Genomic DNA, 12,479 nt, shown 5'->3' with positions numbered 1-12,479 from the left:
AGCTATTTCAGATAATAATAGATTTAGATATATCTATATATACCTCTAGATATACTATAAGAAAGTCGAACTTAATAATATAGTTAATTCTAAGATGTATCTTAGATTCTACTAATTAACTATATATATACTTTAAAATAGCAAAATAGCCTATATCTAAGGGCTATAACAGGTATAAAGAGTATAGAGATATATAAATTTGTATAATATATAAATTATCAAATTCAGGGATTAAATAGCTACTATATCTATTAAGGATAAGAAGTTAATATCTACCCTATATATATATATACTAGAAATATAATCTTTATAAGCTAATATAGGCTAATTTAATCTATTATCTATCTATTATCGCTAATATTAAGGATCTAATTAGATAGAAGGCTATATTTCTATCTAAGATTTAAGGTTTTATTCTTAAAGATAATATATAGTAGAAGTATATTTCTATCATCGTAGATTTATAATTATATCTTCTCAAAAATTATACTTTAAGGGTAGGGTATTATTTAATAAAGTTTATAGCCTAATTTTAGCTAACTATAGTAATAGGGGTCTCTCTATACTCTTTTAATAGTAAATTAGCTATATCTACTACTATAGAGGGTTATAGGGTAGATCTATAATTGTCTATAGACTTTATCTATTCATAAAGTGATATATCTCTTTGTTTTAGTTAATTTATAAGAGTGTAAATATATATCTATATAAAAGGTATAGGTAGTCTTAGAGTATATTTTTGGGTATAGTAAAAACGCGTGTAGCTTAGCGGATAGATATAAATTAATCATTTTTAATAGCCTTAATAGCTAGTAGGATCCTACCCTCCTATTTAGTTGAATTTCGAGCTTTCTAGGTATATTTAGTAGTATAGTAGATAGTTAAAGATAATAGGGTAGTAGAGAAGATATATTCTCTAGTAGGGTATATGATCTACTAATTAATATACATAATCTATTTTATAAAATAGATTATTTTAGCTCTAGTAACTAGTATCTTAATTATTATAGAGCTTTTTAGGAGTATTAGATCTAAAGTTTAAGAATTCCTTATATAAATAAAAATATATCTTAGTATTAATTAGGCTAAGCTTACTAATAAAGAATCTAGGGTCATCTTTATATCTATTTATCTTAAAGAATAAATATAGGATTAGTTTAAAATCTATATATATATATATATATATATATTATTATAAACCTAGAGACTAATAGAGTATTACTATAATAGAAATCTCCAATAATTATACTAACTTATAATATAGAAAAAATACTAGTATTCTTAAGATAGATCTACTTAATAAATATATATTTATCTATTTTATATAAATAGTAGCTATACTAGATTAGGAGGACTATATATTTATTCTATATTATATAGATAGGCTTAAATTATATATTAAGAATTAATTAACTATATCATTAAAATTAATAATTAATACTTTAAAAAATAAAATAAAATTAAAGAAGTTAAATAGTAGAAATAAAACCTAATATAAGAAAATAATTAGTTTAAGAACTAATAATATTACTAATAAAAGACTTAAGATAGTAATCTCTATAGAATATGATTGATAGAGCTTAATATAGTAAGATATCCTATTAAAGAATAGAAATATTAAAAAGACCAAGAACTATATTCTGAATATAGAAAACTAGATTATTAAGCTAGGGCTTCCTAAAATTAAAATAACTATCTATAATAGATTTAAACTATTTAAGAAAAAGAAGCTTATAATATTACTAAAATTAAAAAAGATATAGAAAGCTAATATATTTATACTATTTATAAAATCTTAGGTAATATTAGAAGATCTATTTATTATATAACGCTAACTAGTTATAGTAAGTATTATCTATTATAGATTATATATGCTAAAGTGATACTTGATCTATAAGTCTTAATCTATAACTATACCGTTACTAGTTAACGTTAGGCCTTATATAGGCTCCGAGCGGGTCTATAGGATAGACTTAGTAGAGGGTAATAAGTAGGGTTCGCTTGGTTAAGCTATACTTAGGGTCGAGGGCGAATACTCGCGATCTAAGTATACGTCTTCTGATTAGAGTATATCTTATACGAAACTGATAGGTAAATAAACTATTAGGTTCTAAGTAGTAATATATAATTTAATGTAAAGAACTAAATATATATCGTAATAACTGTCCTTATATATCTAGCTCTTCCTATCTATAGGTAGGATTAGTTCCTATCCTCTAATAAGACCCGGTCCTATATCTTAATAGGATTATAGCTATAGACTAATTATATCTATAATCTGTCCTATCCCCTAGTAGGATCTATCTTAGATAGGTACTAATATAGTGATCCTTAGATTATATAAATATATAATTATCTTTTAATACTATTTTAGTGGCTAAGTTAAGTTATTTAGTTCCCCTTTTCTTATAATCCTTATCTAGTATATAGCTAATATCTAGGTCTATAATATACTAGTAATAGAGTAGAGGGCTACTATTAATACTATAGCTTATTGATAGTAGTAGAGTAGATAATTATATACTAAGGTTTTATTAAGGATAACTCTAAGATAGCATAGAGAGGCTACTAGCTTAATCTTTATATCTTAAATTATAATAGGGCCTATAAGTATAGATAATTACTATATATATAGGCTATCCCCTACTAGATTAATAGGGGGTAGGATATCTACTCTCTACTTCTAGAAGTAAATTAGGCTATACTTAGATAGAGAGAACTTAGATATATAGTATTTCGCCTATATCTCTATAATAGTATATAGCTAAGTAAGTAGCTAAAAATTATAAGATAGAGATATGCCCTATATAAGAATATAGATATTATTAATAAGATCTAAATTATAGAAAAGATATAGGATTAGTAATAATAGAGATCCTTATAAAGTTCTAGTAGTAACTAGCTTATTTATATAGCGTCCTTGTTATAAATGAGGATTATATTTTTATTTAATAAGAAGCTAATTAGCTAGTCTATAATAATCTCTAGGATATACATTTTCTATAGATAGTAGATTAGGTATATATATAAGATATTATCAAAAGCCCTATTTCTATCTAATATAAGAAGTATAGTAATCTATTAGTCCCTTCTCTATATATTATAGACTACTTTAAGTAGTATATAGATAGTATAGTTATAGGAGCGGCCGCTATACCCCCTAATATATACTTCTAGTAGTAGGCTATATTTCTTTATAAGATATAATAACTATATAGTAATAATTAATTTAAGTATCTTTCTAAGGGTTTCTAATAGTGAGATTAGCCGCTATATATTTAGATTAGTATAATCTAATTTATCTAGTTTATAAATTATAATTATTATACTATCTCTAAAAGCCTATAGATAGTAAGTAGCTAAGAGCTAAGTAGATATTAAAGATCACTATAATAAAGAAAGTAAACCCTTATGTATTAATCTTATACTTCTATATAATATTTAGTATATTAGATAGGCCTAAGATATTATATAGGGTAGCCCTATAGATAGTATATTTAACTTTACTAGAGATCTTATATTTTTCTAGCTAGTATTAGCTAGCTAATATATATAATATTAGTAGTTAAGGGGATATAGCGGATATTCTATATATATAGGTAGATTACTATATCTAGGGCTATAGGGTTAAAGCTAATTAATATATTATATATAACTATAGAGAAGGTCTCTTACTTAAGATATACTTTTAGACTAAAAATAGTATACTAGCTATTATCTTATAGGCTATAGAGATTAGTTAACTAGTAGATATTATATATACTATTCTAGTAGAAAAAATATTACTACTAGGTAATAGAAAGCTAGTAGATACTATAATTAGGGCGATCTTAGCTTTATTATAGATATCTTTACTTATCTAATTAGCCTAATAGACTACTTCTTCTATATATTAGCGTAGCAGGTCTACTAGAGAGCGTTTTATACTATAGATAATTAGCTATAGGTCCTCTTATAATACCTATTAGTCTATTTACTAGTATGCTTATCGAAGATAGTATATAGGCGCTATAACTCTACTAGTAGCTTATTATCTATTATTCTGTTTACTAGAGAGATTATAGTATGGAAGAAAGTATATAGCTTAGCTAGCGGTAGGGGGATATTATATTTTATTTATAGTAGACTTCTATAGTATAGCTATCTATAGTATTTTTACTACTATGGTGCGTAAATTACAGTTACTACCGACTTTTAGCGTTTTAGGCTAATTTATAGCTATATTATAAGGTATTAGCTAGATAGTCGGCCCCTTTTTTAAATTCTTCGCTATTACAGGCTATAAAACTATACTTTTTAGTATATAGTAGATAATTAATAATATATATAAGTCGAAATTAGGTTTAATCAAACTATAGAAATAAGATACTTAATGTACTATCTACTAATCGATATCTAGGCTACTATAGCTATAGGGCGCATTTTATATAAAAGCAGTTGTAGTATTTATAAATAAAAATTAAAATAAAAAATAGAATTATAATAAATATTTAATATTTTACTAGTATTACTATTAAATTATAAATAGTATAATAGTAAAATATTAGAAATTATAATATTATAGAAGATTTAATAGAAGTTTTTTAAGAGGATATTACAATTTTCTATTTTTTAAAGATATATTATTAAAGTAAAGATTATCTATATATTTTAAAGGCTTTTTAAGGGCTTTTTAAGAGTAGCTCTTAAGTAGTACTTAGAATTCTAATAAAAAGAGAAAGAAGATAGTTAAAAAAGTAGATTATATTATAATTACTATAATTACTACAATTACTTTTTTGAGAATAATTATAATATAACTAAATAACGTTATATATTTAAAACTATAGTTTATATATATCTATATTCATTATTACTAAATCCTTTTTTTATCCTTTTTCTTATTTTTATTCTTATTAATAATATCTAATATATCCTAGCTATTAAGGGTCTACTCTATTTGATATATCTAATAGGCCTAGGGTATTATATAGGATAGCTCTATAGATTATATATTTAACTTGAGACAGAGAGATAATAGATAGTATAGGGATAATATCTAAAAATATATATCTATCAATATTAAGAGATCTATAGTAAGGGCTAATAGGAAACGTACCATATAGAAATATACTATCTTATCTATTGTAGTAAATGTATATTTTTATAGAGTATAGATATATAAGAGGATTAAGATATCTCTCTAGTTCTTATCTATTTAATAAAAATTAGAAGCTATTAATTAATATTATTATTTCTTTAACCCTATCGCTAAAGATCTAATAATCTATCTTCTTACTTTCTTAGCTAAGCTAATACTATAGCTACTAAAGAGCTTTATAATACTCTTTATTATAGCTTAGTTACTATATACAATATATCTAGTATATCTAATATTTATAAAGTAGGGTAAATATAGATATATTTATAGGGATAGTATCTATAGATACTACTAATATTATATCTATTATCTATTTTATAGCTTTATTTACTTTCTCTACTATACCAAGTATCTAACTAGGGCTTGAAATACTCTACTCCTTTATATATCTTTAGAGTCTTATATAGACTCTAGCATAGGCCGACCCCCTATCTAAGCCTAGCCTAATAGGCGGACCCTCTACCTATAGCCTATTGCTGCCTGATTCTGGCTGATTTCTTAATATAAACTGCTAAGTTATCTGAAATTAATTCTATTATTTACCCCCTATTTCTGTTAAAATATATACTATCTACTCTCTTATCTATCTTCTCTATTATATTTTTATAATATATCCTTATTTATAGATAGATAATATATATCTTTATAAGTATAATAGCTATATTTAACAGATAAGGGTAGGGTAAAGAGTATATCATAAAGTAGTAGTTGATAACCCTTGTAAGGTATAAAGATATATGTCGTATATATAGACTCTTACTATATTTTTAGTTATATTATCTTTAGTACTGAATTTACCCTAAAAGTATATTCTCAAAATATTTTTAAAAAATCTAATAAATTAGACCCTCAAGTATCTATATTCTTTATTTAATCAATAAAAAATAGCTAGAAATAGTATAAAAGTTTAGATAAAAGATTTAAATTATTAGACTTAGGTAATCTTTCTTAGTAAATACTAGTTTTATTAAGTATAATTTACCCTTTTTATCTTTACTTTTTCTTTACTTTTCCTTTTCTAATTCTTCTCTAACTCTTCTTTTACTTACCCCTTATATTAATATATCTTAATTATCACTTTATAGTAATAATATTAATAGTATTAATCTATCTAATTCTATATTATCCTTTTTATCTTTTACCCTATCCCCTCCTGTAGTAGAAAGACATAGAGAATATAGCTAAAACTCTCTAAAAAGCTTGGAATTTAGCTAGCTATATTAATATAAGCCTATAATAATAAGATATCTTCTTAGAGCTTTAAGACTAGATAAAGTATATTTATTACTATTTTAAAATATCTAGACTTAGTAGAATTTAATCTTTTTAATACTATAGTAGACTAAGTATCTTTTAACATCCGCTTATAAAGTATTACTTAATATCTAAGCTTATAGAAATAAAGCTTTCTTTAGATAAATAGTAATAAATTAACTATCTACTATATATAATAGAGCCTTTTTACTAGTTTACTATAGTTCTATATAAAATAAAGGATATTACTATTTATACTATCTTCCTAATCTATAATGAACTATTTATCTATCTAAAAGCTATAATCTAGAAGCTATAGTAGAAAAAGATAAGTTTTATCCGATCTTTTTTTTATTTATCCAACCTTTTTTCATTAAATAGCTAATATCTTCTCTTTAGATTCTATAGAAATAGTATATACTTGAGGCCCTAGAAATAGCTAAGATTAAGCTATCTTAGTTATACTCAAACTAATAGCCCGTATTATGAAAAAAATATTTAATAGCTAATAACTTTCTTCTATATTGAATAATTTAGTTCTATATTATACAGCTTCTACCTATTAAGGACTGTCATATAGAGATTCCGCTTTTTATTCCTCTATGATAAGACTACCTTAAGAGGCTATTCAGATAAATTTATCTTAATAACAAAAAGATTTATTAATTAGATTATCTTAGTATTAAGATATTAATTAATTCTTTTTTAATTTTTAAAAACATTCTAATATAGAATTATCTAGCTAATTAAGTCAAACTTATTTTTTTACAAGACTTTATCAAATTTCTCTAAAAGATTATTTAATAATATTATAATATTTATAAAATCCTAAATAAATCTCTACTAATATATTACTAATCTTAAGACCTGTTAGATCTTATATAAATATTTATTAGTATTAACTATATATAGATCATCTTAATCTTTGTTAGAATTACTTAAGAGATCTCTTTTTAATAATATATTTATCAAACTTAAGTTCTATTATTATAATTATTTAAGTATATAATTAAATAATTGATTATTATACTTTGAACAATATTAGTATCTTATCAAAATATTTCTACTCATTTCGATTAGATTTTAAGTAGAGTAGAATATTATTTTGATTTATGAAAATATATTCTTCAAATATCTCCTATAGTATCTTACTTATTATTATCTAAAAGATCATTAATATATCATATAGTCTAAAAGATATTATTAGCTAGCTATATTTTTGTTAAATATTATTAAATACTATTTTTTAAATTCAAGTATTATCTATCTAAATCTCTTAATAGCTGAATATGAGATTAATTTGGATTAAAATCAGATTTATTTATATCTATTATATTAATATTAGTCAAAAGAAAGAATATCTATTCTTAACTATTAGCTTATTATTATAATATATTGTAGTTAATATATGATTATTTTCTATCACTAGGTTCTTAGATAAAGATAATAAAGAGACTCTATAGGCTATTTAATAGTTGGATTAGGCTAATATCAATGAGCTTTTTAATCTTATTTAGCTGATTATTTAGCTTTTCCTCTATAATATATTAGATAAGACTTAGTATTAATAGATCCTACTATTCTAATAATAGTTTTATACTCTAAAGGATAAATCCTTGAATAAACTCTTCTTAAATATCTTTTTATATCTTTTTAATATCTTTTAGATATAGAACTTCTTATAGTAAAGGATTTTAATTCAAGAAGTAATCCTTTGGAATAAATCCTTAATTCTATCTTTATTTCCATATTTAGTACTTATTCAAACGATCTAGTTAACTAAGATAGTTATCTCTCAAAGAAAGGATAATTAATAGACAACTAATAAAAAGTATTTAGAACTCTATTGTATAATTTTAACAGATATACTAACTAATCTTACTAATAGAATATATATTATAAAGCCTATCTCTTTCTTAGTATCTCTAATTCTTGAAGAATAAGTTTGAATAAGAATATAATTAGTACTATATTATATATATCCTCTCTATATTCTATCTAGAAGCCCTAATATAATAACAGTTTACTTATATTAGAAAGCTCAAGGAAAAAGAGTTTGATATATTATTAATATAGATAATTTTGAACTTATAGATGGATAAGCTCATTATTGACATATTTATCTAGATTACTGAATATTAAGATCAATATACAGAATTAAAATAATATCTAAATAAGATATCTATTGTATTCTATTAAGATCTATTAAGTTTAGAGTTATTCTCTAAGAAGTCTTCTAAGGAAATAATATGCTAATTATCTTAAACTCTTGAGAATATAATTGTAAGATAGATTGATATTAGACTATTATTTAAAATAAAATAAAATCGTAAGAGGATCTATCTAAAGACCATCTTTATTAGACCTAGAATACTAATTCTATCTTCAATATAGTATGTAAAGACGTTAAATTGATTTTTGAACACGGTATTATTAAAGTTTGAAAGCAATTCTTTAAGAAGTACTATTAAATTGATTGAAAACTCTAAATTGATATACTTCATTAGTTATATATAGAAACTAATTCTTAAGATATAATAGAAATAGTATAGAAAATATTCAAATCTTACCTATTTTATGAACAATTTAAAATATAAAAAATATAAAAAATAGCTTAAAAATGTTGTAAAAATATTCTTAGCTAAAATAAGAGAGAGAAAAAGAGATTGAATAAGATAACTAATTATCTTTAATCCAATTATTATCTGAAGTTAGTATTATAAGAATTTCTCTATATGCTCCCTGAAGTTCTTATATACTCTCTCTAACTAGTTTTAACTGTTATATCTAAGTACCCTTTTAAATACTAATCATTCTTTCTATCATATATATAATATTAACTCTATCTCTATAGTGGTACTTTTATCGCAATCAATCCAGTGACTATACCCAAGTTAGTTCTTATATAAATTATGTATTGTTAATACATATTAGCATAATTCTAACTTATCGATCTGACTTGTTATCTCTAAGTCCCTATATCTATATCTATATCTATAATTCAAAACTTAAGGATCCTAATAATAATATATAGTATATCTGTTACTATATCTATATCTATGTTATAGGGTCTATTATATTCTTATTTCATGAGACTCTACTCTTATTCAATCCTCAGTAGAAAACCCTAAGTCCTTAATAGAGAATACTAAGTCTAATATAGTAATTCCTAGATCTACGATGAAATCATTGGATATATGTTATATTATTAAAGTAAGTATATAACCTAAGTAAGGGTAAATACTTTGTTACTTTGTTTATTATTCTAGGAGTTTTCCTTAGGTATAGAGATTGAGTCATAGGACTTAGCCGAGCTAAGCCCTATAGGCTGGAGATATATTCAATACTATATTTAATTATTATCCTATTATGATATTCCTTCCTACTAGCTATTAAAAAGCCCTTATAACAAGAAATATAAGCTGAGAGGATAATAATATAAGAATACTTAAGATATATTACTTCTATAGGTAAGTCTAAACTATATCTATCTAGCTAGAGCTTTCTATCTCTATTTAGACATTTTTAAATTAATATAAGGTAGTCTAAGAGAAGAGAGCTATGGTTAATCTTAATTCTAACTTCTAAGGATAAAAATATTCTTTCTCATTAATGTGATATTGATAGATCTCTTATATAATGAATTAAGTACCATGGATAATAAGAGTATCTAAAGGTAGTATATAATGAAAGAACTTGAATAAGTAAGATCCTTAACCTATTTTAGATAGTAATAGTAAGATTGAAAGAGCTTCTTTAGTTATTTTTAGATTATATAGTTGGGTTTCCTATAATCTCTTTATTATTAATCATAATAATAATAATTCTAATTAGTTCAATTAGAATAAAATATAAAGTATTGTACTATATAAAAAGTAAAAATATTTGTACCTCTTAATCTTTATAAGTCTCTTAATTTTGGTAAATAAATATATATATCCATATCTTTTATTATATACTATCTTTTCTAATAAATTTTATATACTAATTATATATTTTCTGTTATCTTATATTTTTATCAACTATAATTGTATCTTATAAGTATATCGTGGATATCTATCTATATATCCTAATATAACTAATTATTATCTTTTCTTAGTATATAAGTCTATAATATCCAAGAAAGACTATAAGGATCTATTATTGAAGAAATATACTGAAAAGATCCTTAAATCTAAAAGACAGAGTCTGTTTAATATTAATATCCTGAAAATATAAGATAAAAGATGAGTGTAAAAAGAAAAAGACTCAAAATTAAAGGTAGGGATAGGGACTCTTAATTCTTTTAAAAAAGACATGACTAAAGTCTTAAGATCTAGGACTTTGAGGATAATATCTATAATCTTAAGATGGCTCTTCAATCTAAGTAGCAAAAAAGGATAAGATAGATGATATAAATAAGGATAAAGAGATCACGCTAGAGCCTTCTAATATACATAACGTATTTTACTAGCGGGTTGCGCATATAAGTAGGTCGCGCACCCACACCGAAATGCCAATATATTGAAGAATAACCTATTTACGTCTATTTAGGTATGAAATGCACATATACCTTTCAATACGACAATCAGAACACGTAGGTTTTGCCCTCACTCGCTACTATAAAGGTACTTACTATAGGCTCTTCCTCTAGGGGTAGTATTTCCGCTTCAATAACCTCTAGGCGTATATGTAGGGCCCATAAGGCCTCTCTAGCACTATTTCTACCTATATTTTCGACCTATTTACTCTTTAACCCCATTTACTTCTTTTTCGTTACTTCTATATAATTACTTATTCTTATATATAGTGAGAATAGTATAATTAATGTATGTATTATAGCTTATTACTATCTGATGAAATATGTATTCTATAGAATTAGATAATCTCTCTATACGCTTTTCACTATATACTTACTTTGAAATAATAAAATAGCCTATATATAAAGGCTATAAAAGATATAAAGAGTATAGAGATATAAAGACTATTATAATATTATTTATAATATATTATTTATCGAATATAGATATTAAATAGCTACTATATCTATTAAGGATCAGAATTTAAAATATGTCTTATAGATATATTAGAATTATAATCTTTCAAAGCTAAAATAGGCTAATGTTATCTATTGTATATCTATTATACTAATATTAAGTGTCTAATTTAATAGAAGATTATGTATCTATCTAGGGTTTAAGTTTCTTTTTTCAAGATAATATAGGGTAGAAGTAATACTAATAGACCTTTTCTCTATCTAAGTTCTTTATCTTAGATTATTAGATATTTATTATAATATTTTATCTAGATCAAAATATCTTAGATAGGTGAATTCGTTATATAAATATATAATAAGATTTATTTATAAGATATAAAATAAATACCTAGTTCTTCATTTTAAAAACGGTTTATTTATAAATTTCTCTGATAATAGATTTAATAAAAAGATTATTAATGAAATGTTAATAATATTATTTTTCTCTAATAGTTCTCAAATAGTTTACTGGTCTTTACTAATTATTAAATTATTTATAATTATTTCTCATATTTTTTTAATATTTAATATTAAGATCTTGATAACTTATCTCTTACTTGTTTGAAGATGTCTAATTATCTAGCTAAATAGATAAAACCTATCTTTCTAAAAGATCTTATGTAACCCCTTTAGGAGATTAGTAATATTTCAAAGATATGTTAATAGGACTTTATTAAACTATCCTAATAATCTTATATCTTATTATATAGATAATATGGTTCATTATAGTAATGAATTACTAAAAGATTATTAATAAAAACAATTATAGGAAATCTAGGATATAGGACTATAAAAAATATTAAAGAATTATAGTTGAATAAAAATCTATAAAATATTTAGATTTAATTAGATAAATGGAAAGGATTATCTATATTGATCTAAAGAAGATTATAATAATTATAGAATAGAAAATACTAAGATTAGTCTAAGATCTATAAAGGTCTTTTAGTATAATTAACTTTTATTAATTACTTACATCCTAACTTACTAATCTCTTATAATCTTTATCAAGAAAAATAGGAAAGGAAACCTAGTTTATATAGAATAATATTTGAAGAATTAATAGATCTT

The sequence above is a fragment of the Penicillium odoratum genome (assembly GCF_028828045.1).
Source record: "Penicillium odoratum strain IBT 22623 chromosome Unknown utg000003l_segment0_segment0, whole genome shotgun sequence".
Taxonomy (NCBI): domain Eukaryota; kingdom Fungi; phylum Ascomycota; class Eurotiomycetes; order Eurotiales; family Aspergillaceae; genus Penicillium; species Penicillium odoratum.
Note: the sequence above shows the minus strand (reverse complement) of the source record.